Below are 18,572 nucleotides of genomic sequence, written 5' to 3' on the forward strand. Positions count from 1 at the left end.
GGGATGAGGTTGGAGAGGAAATGGAGGTGTGGTGGCCGGATCACAGGGGTTGTTCATCCCGGGGCCACGGTAAGGACTTCTGTGTTTATACCGAGGAAGATGGGATGCCGTGGAGGAATGCTCAACGATGACTGACCTCATGTAGCTCATGCTGCCACGGATGAGCTGAGGCCAGACCAGAGATGGCCAAGAACGGAAACAAGGAGACCCATCAGCAAGCTACTTCAGTTACTCCAATGAGAGGCAGTGGTGGCTTGGATGAGGGCTAGAGTAGCATGGAAGTAGTAAGAAGTTAAATTCAGACTTTATTGTGAAGTTGAGATTGGAGAATTTTTCTGGTGGGCTGGATAGGAAACAAGAGAGAAAGGGAGGAGTTATGTATGATTCTGAGAGTTTTGGTTTGAGCTCCTAGAAAGATGAACACTGTTAACTGAGATGAGAAGTGAACCTGTAGTAGGGGAGACCAGGACCTCAGTTTGGACATGTTAAGATTGTCTTTAAAGGGAAAGAGAGAGAGAGAGAGAGAGAGAGAGATCTTTCATCCACCAGTTTACTCCCACATGCCTGCAACAATTTGGGCTGTGCAGCACTGAAACCAGGAGTCCAGATCTCATTCCAGGTCTCCCACATGGGTAGCAGGGACCCAAGTACTTGAGCTATCATCTGCTCTCTCCCAGGTCATTCATTAGCAAGAAGCTGGAATTGGAAGCAAAGATAAGACTTGAACCCAGACATTAGGATACAGGACAGGAGCATCTTAAGCAGTGGTATCTTAACTGTTGAGCCAAATGCCTTCCAAACTAAGATTTTTTTTAAGTGTCCAAATAGTCTTGTTATACATGTCTGGTTTTCATTGAAACCTAGAGATACAAATTTGTGATTTCAAAGAAATTAAATGTGTTTAAAGCTGCGAGACAGAATGAGATCACCAAGGGAATGAGGGTGGCAAGAAAAGGAGTCTTGACACTGAGCGTTCAGGCCCTCCAGAAGTAGAGGTGGAGACATTCTAGATAAAGAATAATGAAAAGGGGCTGCCACTGTGATGGAAGCCCAGTGAAGACACAGTGTCTTCCGGGGGAAGGCAACTTCTCTGAAATGGTACTGATAGATTAGATAAAATGAGACCCTGAAATAAACTTCTGGATTTAGGCATTTCCAAGGCCCATGCTCATTGGTAGTCTTGGCTAGAGCAGTTCTGATAAAATGGTAAAGAGATCACATCTTTTACCCAACTTGTGTGGTCCATTGAATGCCTTTAAAAATGTCATCTATTCTAACCAAAATTTGTTAGTACTTTATAATCGATTTTATAGTTATAATTATTATAAAAATGCTTTTGCATATATTTTCTTAGGTAAGCCTCATGGTAGCCTAAGAGAGATGATAATATCTGTGTTTGGAAAGAGAAATTGAAATAAACTGATTTGTCCAGAGTCACCCAAATATAACATAGAACTGTCTCAGCCTAAAACCCATTGTCTTTCATAGTAGAATGATAGAAATAATAAAGCCATCTCCGGTATTGTGTGATAGCAGTCACAATAGTGCTATGCCTGAAGTGCAGACTTAAAGCAGGGAAGGGGTGATTATTTAGATCAGAGAAGATTTTCTTGAGTTGGGATTTAAGAGCTGTATGGAATTTTGACGTGTAGTCAAAGAAAGAACACTCTAGGCTAGGAAAATGTGGTTTGCAAAAACATGGAGAGATGAAACAGCATGGGAAGATAACTGGAATATATTTGGGTTGCTTATGCCTTTTTTTAAAAAAAAGATTTATTTATTCAAAAGTCAGAGTTACAAAGAGAGAGGAGAGGCAGAGAGACAGAGGGAGAGAGGAAGAGAGAGAGGGAGAGGGGGAGAGAGAGAGAGAGAGAGAGGAGAGGGAGGTCTTCCATCTGATGGTTCACTCCCCAGTTGGCCACAACAGCTGGAGCTGTGCTGATCCGAAGCCAGGAACCAAGAGCTTCTTCCAGGTCTCCCACACAGGTGCAGGGGCCCAAGGACTTGGGCCATCCTCCAATGCTTTCGCAGGCCATAGTAGAGAGCTGGATCAGAAGTGGAGCAGCTGGGTCTCGAACCTGCGCCCATATGGGATGCTGGCACTTCAGGCTGGGGCTTTAACCTATTGCACCACAGTGCCGGCCCCTGCTTGTGCCTTTTGAGTCAAGCTGAACATGACAGATAGGGTGGGAGACCAGTCAAAGACAAGTGCTACTTCCCACTTAGATTGAAACATGTTCTTAATAGAGCAGTCATCAGCTATAGTGGTAAGTGTACTTTAGAGCCCATAGGGTAGTCACGTGAAGTGTAGTTAGCAATGCCTGACCACATGCATGTCACCACAAATGCATGTCAGAATTCTGTCCGTCCTCCCCAATTCAATGTGTGTCTACATCTATGTGCCACCGAATAGGCTCTTTTGATTGGATTTCCAGTCTGTATTAATCAGGATGGTTTTGGTCTCAAGTGAGAAACTAAGAGTATCTCAGAAAGTAAGGATGTTGTTTTATTTTGGTTTTAGCTTCCCGTTAAAGGACTCAGTAGGGCTGTTCCAACACTGGCCAACTTAGCAGCTGGGCAGTCATTGTGAGGTGACAGTGGGAGGGGGAGGAACGTGAATCCTTGTCATTAGTAAATGTGCGTGTATTTTAAATCATGTGATTCAGTAAATCTACAGAGTTGTGCAACCATCCCCATTTCCAGAGTTTTCCACAAAACGGTTCTCCATGCCTACTTATAGTTAGTTTCTGCTCCTACCCACTAGCCCCAGGCAACCATTAATCTGTTTTCTGTCTCTAGATTTATCTTCTCAGGATATTTCACATATGTGGACTCATATCATTAATTATCCTTTCATCTGGTGTCTTTGACTTTTCATGACGTGTCTGTCTGTGGCATAGTATGTACTTGTGGCTTGTTGCTTTTTATCACTAAGTGGTAGTCTGTTGTATGGCTAGACCTCATTTAACTCTTCTGTTCACCAGATAATAGACATGTGAGTGTTAGTTGCTTCCATTTTTTAGCCATCATGAATAATACTGACTTGACCATTTGTGTCTAAGTCTTTGCATGGACAAACATTTCTCTTGGGTAGATGGAATTGCTGGACCATATGGTAATTGATACTAAACATCTAAAGAAGCTGCCAAACTGTTTTGCAAAGTAGTGATACCATGTTACAAGTTTGAGGTTTCCACCAGCAGAATGAGATTTTCAGTTTCTCCACATCCTTGCCTCTTATATATCTTTCTAAGAGTGAAGTCCATAGGAACACTTCCCAGGGTGACTACAGTAGCCCAAGACAAAAACTAGTCAATGACAAGAGAAGCACCAAGAGGCTTGAGTTGTTCAACTAACTCCTGGGCCTGGAAAGAAGCCCCTAATGTTCACCAGTGGCCTGTGTCGTAAAAAAAATTGAGCAGAGATGGCTTGTGGTAAGTGACCAACCATCAGCCTAGTGGCCTCACATCAGCCTAAGGATGTATCATTACCATTATTATTATTAAAATATTATTTATTTGAGAGGCAAAATTACAGGCAGAGAGAGAGAGAGAGAGAGAGAGAGAGAGAGAGAGAAAGAGATCTTTCATCTGCTGGTTCACTCCCCAAATGGCTGCAATGGCCTGAGCTGGACTGATTCGAAGCCAGGAGCCAGAAGCTTCATCTGGGTCTCCCATGTGGGAGCAGGGGCTCAAGCACCTGGACCATCTTCCACTGCTTTCTTAGGCACATTAGCAGGGAGCTGAATTGGAAGAGGAGCAGCCAGGACTTGAACCAGTGCCCATGTGAGATGCTGGCACTGCAGGTGGAGGCTTAACCTACTATGCAACAGCACTGGCCCTAAGGATGTATTATTGATTTAGACATACAAAGTAGGGTTGGTTGATTGGTTGGTTGGCGCAGTGGTTAAGATACCGCTTATGCCTGGGTTCGAGTCCTCGCTCTGCTCCTGTTGATGTGTCCCTGGGAGGTGGCCGTGAAGGCTCAAGTGACTGGGTCCCTGCCACCCACATGGGAGATCCAGATTGAGTCCCCAGCTCCTTCTCAGCCTTGCCCAGCCTTGGATGTTGCAGGTATTTGGGCGAGTGAGCCAGTAAGTGAGAGGTCTCTGTCTCTCTTTCTGCCTGAAAACAAAATAAATAATGTTTAAAAACACACATACGAAGTAAAGCTGACTGTTGTGTGTAACAATCATGATTTAAAACATGAGCCACAGTCTCAAATAGAAGTAACTCATCATCCTGGAATTCAGGTTATTAAGGTACTCTCTGCTTACCATATTAAGAATTTCTGAAAATGAACCTGTCCCAGCTAATAGCAAAGTAAACACGGCTTTGGGAAAGTGACTCTGGGCAGTTGTAAGCCTCAGCATTCCTTTCTTATGAGCCAATCTAACTTTTTTGGCATCCCAGCAATAGTTTTTCCTAATCTCCATTCACTGTAAGTTAACAGCCACCGGATCTTTGGCTTAAGATATACAGATATTTAGGTTAAGTGTTTGGGCATCTTGGCAGCAACTTTAGAAAAATTATTTGAACTTAGATTGAAACAAGAGTATTTTCATAGCTTTGTCGTATACTTTTTTTTTTAAAAGATTTATTTATGTATTTGAAAGAGTTATACAGAGAGAGAAGGAGAGGCAGAAAGAGAGAGAGAGAGAGAGAGAGAGAGGGAGGACTTCCATCTGATGGTTCACTCCTCAATTGGCTGCAACGGCCAGAACTGCGCTGATCTGAAGCCAGGAGCCAGGAGCTTCTTCTGGGTCTCCCACGTGGGTGCAGGGGCCCAAAGACTTGGGCCATTTTCCACTGCTTTTCCAGGCCACAACAGAGAGCTGGATTGGAAGTGGAGCAGCTGAGACTTGAACCTGCACCCATATGGGATGCCGGCACTGCAGGTGGCGGCTTTACTCACTGCACCACAGCGCTGGCCCTGTTTTATCTTATACTTTTAAAAGTACATTTTTATTTTGATGTGTAGCATATATAAGGATAAGTAAATCTACCAAAATTTTATGGTTGAATATCAACAGAATGGTGTAGTTTTGGTTGGAAGTTTCTGAGAATCTGAGGCAAAACTTTTTATAAAATCTCTCATATATCAAAAAGTGATTCTGATAATTTAGACATAGCCTCCGATCATTGTGAGAGGAAATGATGCTTGAAATCAATTCCTGTTACACTCTTTTCTCTTAACATTTTTAGATTAGGTACTGATACAACCTATGGTATCTAGAATTTTTAAACTGTGGTTCTAATCATATTTTGAATTACATAATGACTTTTAAAAATATTTATTTTATTTAAGACAGAGTTGCAGAGAGAGGTAGAGACAGAGAGAGGGAGAGAGAGAGAGGTCTTCCATCTGCTGTTTCACTCCCCAAATAGCCACAACAGCTGAACCTGAGCTGATCTGAAGTGAGGAGCCAGGAGCTTCTTCTGGGTCTTTCAAGTGGCTGTAGGGGCCTAAGGACTTGGGTCATCCTCTGTTGCTTTCCCTGGAGCATTAGCAAGGAGCTGGATTAGAAGTGGAACAGTTGGGACTCAAACCGGGGTCCACATGGGATGCTGGTGCTGCAGGCCAGGGCTTTAACCCACTGTGCCATAGCACCAGCCCCATAATGGCTTTTTTTAAAAAAAGATTTATGTATTTGAAAGGCAGAGTTAAGAGAAAGAAAGAGAGAGAGAGATCCATCTTCCATCTGCTGGCTCACTATACAAATGGCCACATGACAGGGGCTAGGCCAGGCCCAAGCCAGGAAGCTAGAGCTCCATCTGGATTGCCTATATGGGTGGTGGGGGCTCAGGTACTTAGGTCATCTTCTGCTTTCTTCCCAGGTGCAGGAAACTGGGAAGTGGAGCAGCTGGTACTTGAACTGGCACTCAAATGGGATGTTGGTGGCATAGGTGGCAGCTTAACCCATTGGGCCACAGTGCTGGCCCTGTATATATGACTTTTTTTTTTTTAAGATTTATTTATTTATTTGAAAGTCACAGTTACACAGAGAGAGAAGGAAAGGCAGAGAGAGAGAGAGAGAGAGAGGGAGGGAGAGAGACTTCTATCCATTGGTTCACTCTCCAAATGGCTACAATAGCCACAGCTGTGCTGATGCAAAGCCAGGAGCCAGGAGCTTCTTCCAGGTCTCCCATGCAGGTGCAGGGGCCCAAGGACTTGGGCCATCTTCTGCTGCTTTCTCAGGCCACAGCAGAGAGCTGATCGGAAGTGGAGCAGCTGGACTTGAACCGGCTCCCATATGAGATACCGGCACTGCAGACGGTGGCTTTACCCATTACGCTACAGTGCCAGCCCTAAATATGACTTTTAAAATCCAAACAGTTCAGTAATTCTCCCATCCAATATAATTTCATCATAGAGACAGAAAAAGCCAAGAAGAGGAAATTTACATTTGTTAATAATGGATATTGGTGAGTATGAAGAATTCCTCTGAGAATGTATAGTTCGATGTTCTGTTTCTCAGAGAAGTAGAAACTATCAGGAACCTCCGATATTTATGCAACAAATATCCATGTATGATCCTCACATGAATCCCATGTAGCAGTACATGGTCATTTTAGAAATGAAAGAAATTGGCCTTCAAAGAAACAGCCAGTTCAAATGGTCAAACTACTACATGGCATAATGCAATCCATTGACTTTCCATTGACTTTTCACTAGAAACTTGGGGCCAACAATGTAAGCCTGCAAGAAAGAGAATGAGCTCCTGTTTCACCTGATAATGGGTACTCTGCTGGGATTTGCACATTCCTGGGAGAAACTGAGTAGCACACAACAGGGAAGACACCAACACACAGTAAATTTCATCCAAGTTCAAGAGTTTTACTTGCCGTATTTTAATGGGATGGTGTCATTATTTGTTAGAAATTCCCAGAAGGTGTTATGCAACAAGATTCATAGACTCCCCATTCTGCAGCAAAAGAGAGATGATTTTTGGGTCATTGTTAGAATGTATGAGACCCTTCTACTGGGATGTAAAGACTTCAACACTTTGTGGAAAATGTGTAGTCCAAGGATTTCAGAATATTTTTTGTGCCAAAAGAAACATGTTTTACTTCCATTTTCCACAAACTTTTTGAAGTACCTTCATAAAAACTCTAAGAACTCAAAACACCCAAAAGTGAGCAGTTCTTTGCTCCCAGACTTTGCACTGTGACCCCCCATGTGTCCACTCCCAATTCTATTTAGGCTTCACCATAAATTAACATTATGGGGAGCTGATTTTCCCCCTTAGGAAAAAACGTCCCATGTGCTAGCAGAACCACTATGCCAGCTCCTCATGAAGGTCAGGGTAGAATAAAGAGCCCCTTGGGGCTGGCACAGTTAGGTGACATCCTGCCGAAAGACTTCCCTCTTTTTGGCCTCAATGATTAGATAAAAGAGATGGTAGCATAACAAAAAATAATCATCATATGTTTCCAGATTCTTTTATCTTTTGCAGATTAGTGTAGTTCAAAGGATAAACAAAATTTACTGTTGCCATTCTGTCATTAGGATAAATAAACCTTGATTCTATCATAATACATTTTCAGCGTTTGTCTCAGTGTGGGAATTTAGGTGAAAGTTCATGAAATGTTTTTCTTCAAAAATTTCTGTCAGTTTCTCCTTGACTGTACAGCTAAATTAAAAATTCTCACAAGAGTGATCAAACTGCTAGACCTAAATATATTACAAAGTTTTCCGGCAAGATGATAAGAGTCTATTTGATAAGGAAGCAAACAAAAACAAGTACCAGGTTCTACTAATCTTAATGCTGGGTCCTCTCTCCACGCTGTTGGTTCCTAGGCTTTGCGCATGCTGGGGTCTTGGCAGCCAGCATTGGGTTTGTGATTCATGCTTATTGGTTCCATCACCTTTGGAACACAGGAGTCCATACAGGCACCCAGAAAAAGGACTCAAGAGCCTAAGCCCCACCAGATGATGGCTGTGTCTTATCTTTTGCCTCCTGTTTGTGCATCAGTTTAGGTTATGGTTTACCTGTGCAAATTCCACAACTAGGTCGCCAGATTCAATTTCATAGTTTATCTTTGTATTTCCTGGCCTCTTTAGTTCATTGTTGGATTGTTTTGTCACCAAACATTATGTCTGCCTGGTCTTAATCTCAGGCTGCTTTTTTTACTCGATCATTTTTACCCTTTTTATACTTCGATGCCCAAGGCTGTCCCATTTCAGTGGATCCTGGCCAACCCCAGTGTTCTCAGGTTCTGCCACCTGTTCGCATAGAATAATTCTGCATCCTACCACATTGCTAAAAACCAAAAGCCATGCAACGTATTTCCAACACCAGAACTCGCTGTTTGCTCACTTCTGCCCATATCCAGGTCATTGATTACACTGATTCACGTACCGTAAATGACATCCCTGAAGTCTAGTGCAATACAGAGCAGACCCACTCTCAGTGTGTGCTGAGTGCCATGTTATGGCAGATGTGTCTTAGTGTTCTGATTCTTTGAAGACTCCTGCTGGATGAATAATATATGTGGTGGTTCCTTATTAAGCAGCCTATTCCATGAGTCCACATATAGAATCACAATAAACCAGGCAAAGCAGGGTAGCCTTGCTGGGAGACCTAGAGTGAGTGAATAAGAACGGGGCATTTTGTTTTGAGTTACTTAACCCCAGAGTAAGCAATGTTTTATTTTGAGCTTAATTTATAAGGAGCTGTGATTAAAATCTTGTGGCAAGTAAAATTTTTCAGGAACTAGGGTCCCAGTGGAGGGAGGGAGCATTTTCATGGCATCCCCTTGTGTTAGAATTTTGACTGTGTGACCATATTTTAATCTAGTTGATAAAGGAGGATGAAAGGAGAGAAGGAAGGGAGGGAGAAAGGAAAGAGAGTTAATTATAGGGAACAATACCTCAATTAAGTCATATTTCTAAGTGACATTGCTTATGTAAAGCACTTTGCAAAGCTTTTGTGACATAAAAGTGTGTAGTAAGAAGAGCTCTTCAGATTCTAGCATATAGCTCGTCTTGGGGACACAATCTTGAAGCCTGTCTACGACCCCATAAAATGGGTGTTGTTAACTACATTGCAGTTGAGGAGGTGGAAGCTGTTTCACAGTGGGCCTGGGAGTTCATCCCCAGATGTGTCTGAATCCAAACACTTCATACACTGTCGTGTTGCCTCTGCAGCACAGATGAAGCATAAGGAGTCTGTAAGTATTTTCTAAGATCAACTAACTGCTCAGAACAGGCTCCAAGCAAAGTGTCACGTAGAGGAAATTGGACTGCGACTATTTGCATTTTCTAACCTCTCAATCTGCTTTTTCTTGTTGCCTTATTCTCTTCTTCCCTTGTCCTCTTACTTTTCTTGGTCATCCAAAGAAGCTGAGTCTCTCAGGATACTATTCTGTATGTTCACTTGTCTGTCCATCCATCTATCTACACATCCATATGTCTACCCTTTCTCCCTTCCTCTCTTCCTCCCTCCCTCCCTTCCTCTGTTCCTCCCATCCATCCATCCATCCATCCATCCATCCATCCATCATTCTGTCTACTCCTTCAGGTGTCATGGAGTGCCTCTTCTGTGGACAACATGCTGGAGATTCAAAGTTGAGGCAAACTGAATGTGGCTGTAGTCATCATACAGTTTAAATAGCAAATAAGTGTATATGTAAGTTTGGGGAGCTTTTACCTATAATTCCTTTTGGAAGCTCACCAGGCCCTGTAAGGGAGGTCCTGAGATGTGTGGTTGTTAAAATTTAACTTTTTAAAAATTTATTGGGCTTTTTAAAGCTTTTTTATTTATTTGAAGGGCATAGAGGTAAAGAGACAGATAGACCTCCCATCCAATCAGGTCCACTCCTCAAATGCCCACAATGGCCAGAGTTGGGCTAGGCTGAAGCAAGGAGCTGGTAATTCAATTTAGGTTTCTGACGTAGTTGTCAGGGACCCAAGTATTTGAGCCATCATCTGCTGCTTCACAGGTATGCACTAGCAGAAGCTGGTTCAGGAGTGGGGTAACCAAAACTTGAACTGGGTACACTGACATGGTATACAGGTAAATACCCACTCTGCAGGAGAGCTTTTGATCCCACAGAGGCTAGCACCTGCTCATGGGCCACTTTGCTTGATTTTCAGTCATTCTAACTTCTTACACAGGCTCAGGGGCTTTCAGCAAATACTGCCTCCCTCCTCCTGCCCCCTAAAAGATCAAGAACTAATATCTGGGACATGTAAATGTTATCTTTTTGTTTTTCTGTTTTATTTAATGAATGCAATTTTTCATAGATACAACTTTAGGAATATAGTGGTTCTTTCCCCCAACCCCCCTACCCGCCCCTCTCCCATCCCACCTTCCACCTTCCTCTCCCTCTCCCATTTAAATGTTATCTTAAAAGGAAAAGCGGTCTTTATAGATTTGATTGTTAAGGTTCTTGATATAGGGAGAGTTTCCTTGGTTATCTGTGTGGAACCTAGCACCAGTCATAAATGTGTTTGCAACCGAGGAACAGGAACTAATCCCCAGAGAGGACCTGTGAGGACAGAGGCAGAGAGCAGTGCTGTGTCTGGAAATTCAAGGAATTCTGAGGTGCCAGCAGCCACCTCAAGTTAGAATAGGCAAAAAATGGATTCTCCCCCTGAGCCTCTGTAGGGAGTGTAACCCTGAAGATAGCATGAGAGAATAAACTTCTGTTGTTTTAAGCCACAGTTTGTGATAATTTATCATAGCAGCCCTAAGAGAAAAACACAGGCGATAAACTTTCCAAGGGGCAGGGCGGTATCTGCTTATGCTTGGCTTCCATACACCACAGAGGCCCATAACGGAGGCTCGAATACCCAAGTGCTGGAACGGACTACTTCCCTAGTTGAGAAATTCAGAGCCTGAAGATTTGTATTTAAAATTTTATTGGAAGAGAAGTGAGACCAGTCAGATCTGGACAGTCATTTATAAAAGAAGAAATGAGTATCCCTGAGGCTTAATCCCTTATGAGTTTATTGCATCTTGAAGCTTGGATTTACACCGAGTTTTAATGTAGCAATTCCTTTGCTATGCTAGAATATTAATAATACTACCAAGAAAACTTTGCCTAGCAGAACAAGAAGAGCAAGTCATTCAGGCTTTTGGTTTGATGTCTTAATTAGATGCTACCTTGGTGCGTGCCTTTTCTCTCTCTCTTCCTCTCTCTTTCCTTTTTTTTTTTTTTTTTTTTCCACTGACAGTATCTAAAGAACAGAGCTCTGGGATTTCTGGATCAAACAGAAAATGTCTTCTGCTCAAATCTTCCATGAAATGTAATTTTGAAACTGCGAGCTTGGTTCTTACTCAAGCAGATCCCGTAGTGTATTTACTGGGACATTAGCTGAACGGGAACTGTGGGATCATGTTCTTTGGGAGATATAAACTGTTTTTATCCGCAAAAGGAAGCCACCGCAAAGTATATGGAATTTTGGCTTCGTACACTGGTCTGGTGGTGAACATTATTCTTTCCAATATTAAGGCATTTCTTAAAGACATTTTTTTCTCCTGTAGGGAGACAAGACTCTTTTATACCATTCATCTAAGACACGCAGTTTCTTTACATTGTAAAGCCAAGTTTATGTTAAAATAAATTGTTAGAACAGTTTACCAATATTGTTGGATTCATGGTGCAGAAGAGGGAAAATACACACTACGTGGTTAATGTGTTGTTGACCTTGTGTTTGTTGTTGCATAGAACGTAGGTGGGGGTTCTTTGTAGATTTACTGTAAGATTTGATTCTTTTTGGTTTTAAGATTTATTTTATTGACTTGAAAGGCAAAGTTAGAAAGAGAGATAGTGAGAAAAAGAGAGGGAGATCTTCTCTCCGCTGGTTCGTTCCCTAAATGGCTGTAACAGCCACGTCTAGGCCAGGCTGAAGCCAGGAGCCAGGAGCTTCATCTGGGTCTCCCATGTGGGTGACAGAGGCCCAGGTACTTGGACCATCTTCCACTGCCTTCCCAGGTGCATTAATTGGGAGCTGAATCAGATGTGGAACAGCTGCATCATAATTGGCACTAATATGGGATGCAGGCATTGCAGGCTTAACCCACTGGTTCCTAACTCTGGCCCCAAGGCTTAATCCTTTGAGTACATATTATTGCCTGATGCCACATAGAAATATGAATATGCTACTGGATTTTGCAATATATACTCTCATTGTTTTAAAGTAGTAAGGTCTAACCAATAGTTACAATAGTATGGCCAAAGTAAAGCCATAGTTAATCTGCATCTTGGCTAGGCAGGTGGGTGGAGTGAAGAATGGATCTGAAAGAGACCTTCCTCTCAATGCATTGAGCTTGTATTTGACTTTATATTCTCATGAATGTTAATGATGATATTAGACAGTGTTAACACAGCCCACCTCGGATGTCCAATTAGTGAAATCCTTGGATTTTTGTTGGCATCATTCCCTGGTCTTTCTGCCATATTTTAAATATACTGCAAATGACATCTGGTTTTGACCACTCACAGATACAGCCTTAGTACTGAAGTATTAAGTGGTATGATTGGGACTAATATTTGGTATGAGATTCCCTAGAAACAGCCCCATCAACCAGACATTGTATCATTTTGCCTGGACCATAGCAGTTACTTAATAAGTAATTATTTGTTGACTGAGTGGATTCATGATTGAATGACTAAAACTGATCATCAGGTTTTGATGTCAGCAAAGCTTGAACCAGCAATAGTGTGTCGTGGTCTGTCATATCAAACTAGTGACTCATCTTGTCTTGTACACATGGTGTTCTTAGGGTTTGTTCAGTGCTGCACAAGAATACAATGTGAGCCACAAATGGGAGCTGTGGGTGTAATTTGAAGTTTTCCAATAACTGCATTAGAGAAGGAAAAAGAAACACATGAAATGAATTTTAGCAATGTACTTACTGTATTGAAAATGTAATTTCAGCATGTAATCAAAATATATATTTATATGTGTACTATATACTATATATATATTTTTTTACTCACTTCAGTTTGGCCTAACAAGTGCTGAAAAGATGATATAGCTGGTGGCTATACCATCTGAAGGCTTTTATTTTAAGTAATTATTTAAAAAAAATCTTTGAGTTGTTTCTGTTCATTAATGAAAGGCAAAGAGTCAAAGAGAAACAGAGACAGAGATCTTCTATCAGTTGGTTTTCTCTCCAAATGCCTACAATCGCTGGGGCTGTCTATCCTGAAGGCAGGAGCCAGGAATTGAATCTGTGTCCCCATGAGTGGCTGGGACTTAACTTGAGCCATGATGGCTGCTTTCTAGGGGACTCTGGTGGGAAGCTGGAATTAGAAGTGGAGCACTGGACAGGGAGGGCGGAGGGCAGTGCTGCATCTTGGTGTGGTGGGGTTAGCTGCCACCACCTGCGAGCCAGCATCCAACAATTCAGCTGATCCAGCTCCCTGCTGGTGAGCTTGGGAAAGCTGCAGCGGATGACCCAAGTGCTTGGTTTCCTGCCTTCCATCTGGGAGACCTGGATGTATCTGCTGGCTCCTGGTTTCCATCTGGCGCATCCATTGTGACCATTTTTGGGCAGTGAATCAGTGGATGGAAGATTCTCTCAATCTCTCTCTCTCTGTCAAATAAATAGCTGAATTAATCTTTAAAAAAAAATAACACTTCATTTAGAGTTTGCATAAAAAAAGTAATGCTTTTTTTTTTTTTTTTGACAGGCAGAGTGGACAGTGAGAGAGACAGAGAGAAAGGTCTTCCTTTTGCCGTTGGTTCATCCTCCAATGTAATGCCCTTTAAATTTTAGGGGCTGTGACAAAGCTTTCATAGCTGTGGCATTCAGATTTTATTCTGTCTTTTTATGGGGCAAGTTAGCTATACTCTTGTCTGCTTCAGTTGCTGCTTCTGTGAAATGGGGATAATGTTTATCTCTTTTGCACAAAAAGTCCAGGAAAAAAATAGATGGTATCTTCCCTTTATTCCTATATGCGTGTTGTCTTTGTATAAGATTTTTCCCCCAAAGGCAACACCCCTTGTAAGAACTTGCTGTGTGATTTCTTTTTTTTTCTTTCTTTTTTTTTTTTTTTTTTTTTTTTTGACAGGCAGAGTTAGACAGTAAGAGAGAGAGAGAGACAGAGAGAAAGGTCTTCCTTTTCCATTGGTTCACCCCCCAAATGGCTGCTACGGCCGGTGTGCTGTGCTGATCCGAAGCCAGGAGCCAGGTGCTTCCTCCTGGTCTCCCATGCAGGTGCAGGGCCCAAGGACCTGGGCCATCCTCCACTGCCCTCCCGGGCCACAGCAGAGAGCTGGACTGGAAGAGGAGCAACCGGGACAGAATCTGGCGCCCTAACCGGGACTAGAACCCGGGGTGCTGGTGCTGCAGGCGGATGATTAGCCTAGTGAGCTACAGTGCCGGCCATGTGATTATTTGATGGAAAGGACATAAGTGACTTTTCATTTAAATCAGTTTGATATGGGCCCCTGGATAGGGGGTCATGGAGGATGCACAGGAAACAGAAGTCAGGCATTTATAGGTAGGAGAACTTGAGTGACCCTTGGTTAACTTTCTTGAGGCATTGAACTGAATTGGGAGATTCCATTATCACTTTTCTATGGAACATATATCAATATAAAGCCAACATCTGTTATCTAATGAGAAGAATTGATGGTGGTAGAGAAATGCTAATAAATATATCTGGATTAGTCTTAATGCATAAGGGCTATGCTACCTTCTCTTTTCTGATTTAATGCCTTCTGGTAAATAAAAAGTTTATGATGAGAAGATGTTTGAGTCATTGTTTTCTTTGGAAAAGGGTGAAACAAATAATAAGAAATCACTAGAACTTTTGAGCTAACCTTTCTTTCAGTATTCTACCAAAGTTCACCTAGGGTTGGTCAAAGGCTTGTTTTCTTATTTTTAGATGATGTAACTAGGTTTGGAGTATAGAATGTGCTCCTTTGCCTCCTAAGGCCTTTTACATAATTTAAGTACTTTTATTTACTTTTAGTCATTGATTTTAATTCTAAGTACAGTGATCTTCTTGATAAAGGGTGTGTGACCAAGGTTTATTTCTCAGAATCTAGGGTTTGTTGTTGTTTTCACTAAAACTTAAGTAGTGTTCTCATTCTCCTTTGTTTGTTTGTGGAAAAATACTTATACAGGAAAGGATTAATAATTTCATTAATGGTTAACAAACTCCTGGCAGACACAGGGAAAATATTATGATCATTGAGGTTTGCATTGATTACAGCTCTTTTGTTGTTAATTGTTTGGAAGACCTTTATGTGATTAGTAGCAAATCTTGTTCCACACTCAGTAGGACTTTGGAAAAGAATTAACTCCCTGGTTGAAAGCAAAGCTTTACTAAAATTTCTCTAAAAAAAAATTATGTATTTATTTGAAAGGCAGAGTTGGTGGGGGGGGGGGAGAGAGAAACTAAAATGTTTTAGTAAAAGCCACCTACGTTTTGCTAAACTCATTTTCCAGTAAAATAAATATAGTGCTTCTCATATTTATATGTATTGAAATCAACACCACCAAGACGCACAGAACTAGTCTTTACAGATTTTATGTTGCAACAGGCATTCCTTTAAATGGAGAAAAGTCTTAGATTTTTCTCCCCCAAATGTGGCTGTTAAAATTTTTGGATACTTAATGATGGTGAGTCCTGACCACTCTGAATGCAAATAGTTTCCCTTTACATTGAGTTATTGGTTGTACGCATCATAGATTTGGCTGATCTTTGTATAGCGTGCACTTGGCCAACTTAATGTATTTTCTCTGAGGGAAGTCCATCTGAGGGACCCTTTGGCAGTGAGGTCCAGGGCGTTTGGTTCTTTGCGGATCTTTATTGTATCCCACCTTAATGGAAATGTCAGCTCTTCTCTCAGAAAGAGCACATTCGTAGTCCGATTTTGCCCTGAGCTTCATCCTGTGTGGAATGTCTGGGACAAGGGAGCCAGCTCTGCAGAACTGCTAGGACACATTTTGTGTCCCTGTGGGATTGAAGGGGGGAGACTGGATGGCAGAATATTTTCTATCCTGTGGAAATAAGAGACTCACTCACAGGCGTCCTGAGAGTCAGGAAGCAGTTACAGAGCTGAGATATCATATTCAGCTGAAGGAAAATGAGGCCTTTTACTTGAGGGAAGAAGGAGGACAGGAAAGGAGCTGGCTTCTCTGTGTGCACATACAAATCTGTTTACTTTTCCCTTTATTCTGCTTGCACACAAACCTAGTGGGCGTGAACCCCTTCTCAGTCCTGTGATTGTGCCTTTTAAACCCTTGTTTCAGCTTTGTTACTGGATGAGTCTCTTCTCAGAACCTGAGCTCTGGTAGGCATTGGGTAGGAAACCTCACACCAGACAGGCCAAGCAGGAAGCCCAGTTACTATTTGTAAGCCTGGGAAATATTTCTTATCTGAAATACTGTTCTACTGGTAGGAAAGTTGGAAATCTTGGGATAAGGTAAGTTCTTCATCATGAAGGAAACAGGGTGTCTTAGTTTCTCTTAGGCTTTTAATTTTTGTTTTCTGATTGAGAATTGAGATTCAAGTTTTCTACTGAATGATGATGATAATAAACACCAATGTTGTTTCTTTAGTTAGAGATATTTGACTTATTTAATAAGTTAATGGAGGTTTCATTCTTAATAACTGTAAGTCTAGAGCCCTGAGTATCAGTCTTTTTGAACCATAGAGCTTTATTTGCCTCCTCTTTTTTTTTTTTTTTTTTTTTTTGACAGGCAGAGTTAGACAGTAAGAGACAGAGAGAAAGGTCTTCCTTTTCCATTGGTTCACCCCCAAACGGCCACTACGGCCGGAGCGCTGCACCAATCCGAAGCCGGGAGGCAGGTGCTTCCTCCTGGTCTCCCATGCAGGTGCAGGGCCCAAGCACTTGGGCCATCCTCCACTGCCCTCCCGGGCCACAGCAGAGAGCTGGACTGGAAGAGGAGCAACCGGAACAGAATCTGGCGCCCCAACCGGGACTAGAACCCAGTGTGCCGGCACCGCAGGCAGAGGATTAGCCAAGTGAGCCGTGGCGCTGGCCTATTTACCTCCTCTTAAAAGATCAATTCAAAAGTCCTGATTATGGTAGGCTATACAAATATTAAACGCAGAATTTCAAGTATCAAAGCAAGAGCCAATTTATTTATTGGATGTGAGCTGTCTATGCATTCAGTTGATGTCAGTATTGCTTGGCACTCTCAAAGGTGTTTCATTCCAGAACATGTTCTTGTATTGTGAGAGGTGATTTTGGTCCCTGGGTGACTTGCTCCAAGGATCAAGTTATAGGGATTGAGAAAGAGCCTTTCCCTATTATGCAAGACAATGCCTCTTACTTGTCTTTATAACTTGGTTGATCATCCAAGGAAAATAGAAACAGTTTTAGAGAGTATTTCAGATTAGTTGAATTGAAGTATCCCTGAGTAACCTTGGTTCCTCCTCATTTTATCAGGAAGAATTGATCAGATGCCTGCATCTTTGAGCACCTAAAACTCAAAGCAGGATGTCTCCCAAGTATTAAACTGTTTAATAATATTATGTGTTGTGATGTATCACTGTGTGTGTAGTTACCACTGCATGTGGTGAAAGCACTTGAACAATGTGAATTATTAGGTTTTCCTGGAAATGTAGGTGAGTGACCACAAGGCACAGGTTTGACTTTGGCTTCTTGAAGACAAATCTTTGCACTATAATACTGTTAGCATCTATTATCATAGATGGTTTGTGTTCCAGAAATAGAAATTCTATAGCAGGAGCACTAATTAATTTTGTTTATTATTTGGATATGCATAATTTAATTAAAAGACACATAGGTAAAGTTAAGTCTACACAGATATCCAGAATAATCTGGTTATTTTTACCCCTTTGCCTCCCTTTCCAGAAAGGGAAATATGGGTGTTGGTTATGGTCAGTATGTGAAAGTAATTGAGTGTGCACCGTTTCTAATACTGAACGCTTTTATGCTATAGGCAAATTGGATTCTACTGGATGGTATCTAGGAATGCTTGATGTCCTCTAATTCTGCAGATTGACTACTGCGTATTAAAAACATGTCCGCAAACACTTTAACATGCCGTGACTTAAACTCCTCCTTTGTTATCCGGATACTAGGTATATGGGCCTGAAAGGGTCCCTTGTGAATTACATGGCTTGACATTTCTAGGAGTAGCCAAGTAAGACTTAGTTGCTTGTGAATTGCTTCTTTCCAAGCTGAAATGGCCAGATCCTGTTTTATGGCACTAAAGGTTAGGTCTAACAGAACCATCGCTATTCTCAGCATCAGTAGTTTTGGCCTCTATCAACTTGCTGATACAGCATTTGTATAATAAAAGTGGACCTCTGCACCTCTTTAAAGTGCTTTAAATTTAGAGAAATTTATGTTTTATCTAAAGGTTAATGCTGACAAATTACTATAAATTATTTCTGGAAGGTCTTCTACAGGTGCATTCAAATTAATTCTGTACTTTGCATAGTTGGATGTATATTTTAGGAAAGATTTACTGCATTTTCTGTGGCAGAAGTAGAACTGGAAGACTAGGGATGCTCTGTAAAAATCACAGTGGGATAGGGTCATGGCCTCACTGTGCAGATAAATGATGTTCACAAAAGGTTAAATCAGAGCTTAGAATTTCTCATGTAGTG

At 41.7% G+C, this 18,572-nt stretch overlaps 1 long non-coding RNA gene across 2 annotated transcripts in view; it reads left to right on the top strand.

Moving 5' to 3' along the window:
• Positions 1 to 18,572, top strand: part of LOC103349704 (transcription factor SOX-4) — a 524,220-nt gene that overhangs the window by 62,130 nt on the left and 443,518 nt on the right. The window lies entirely within an intron of this gene.

The sequence above is a fragment of the Oryctolagus cuniculus genome, chromosome 5 (genome assembly GCF_051225735.1).
Source record: "Oryctolagus cuniculus isolate XC-2025 breed Fujian yellow rabbit chromosome 5, ASM5122573v1, whole genome shotgun sequence".
NCBI lineage: Eukaryota > Metazoa > Chordata > Mammalia > Lagomorpha > Leporidae > Oryctolagus > Oryctolagus cuniculus.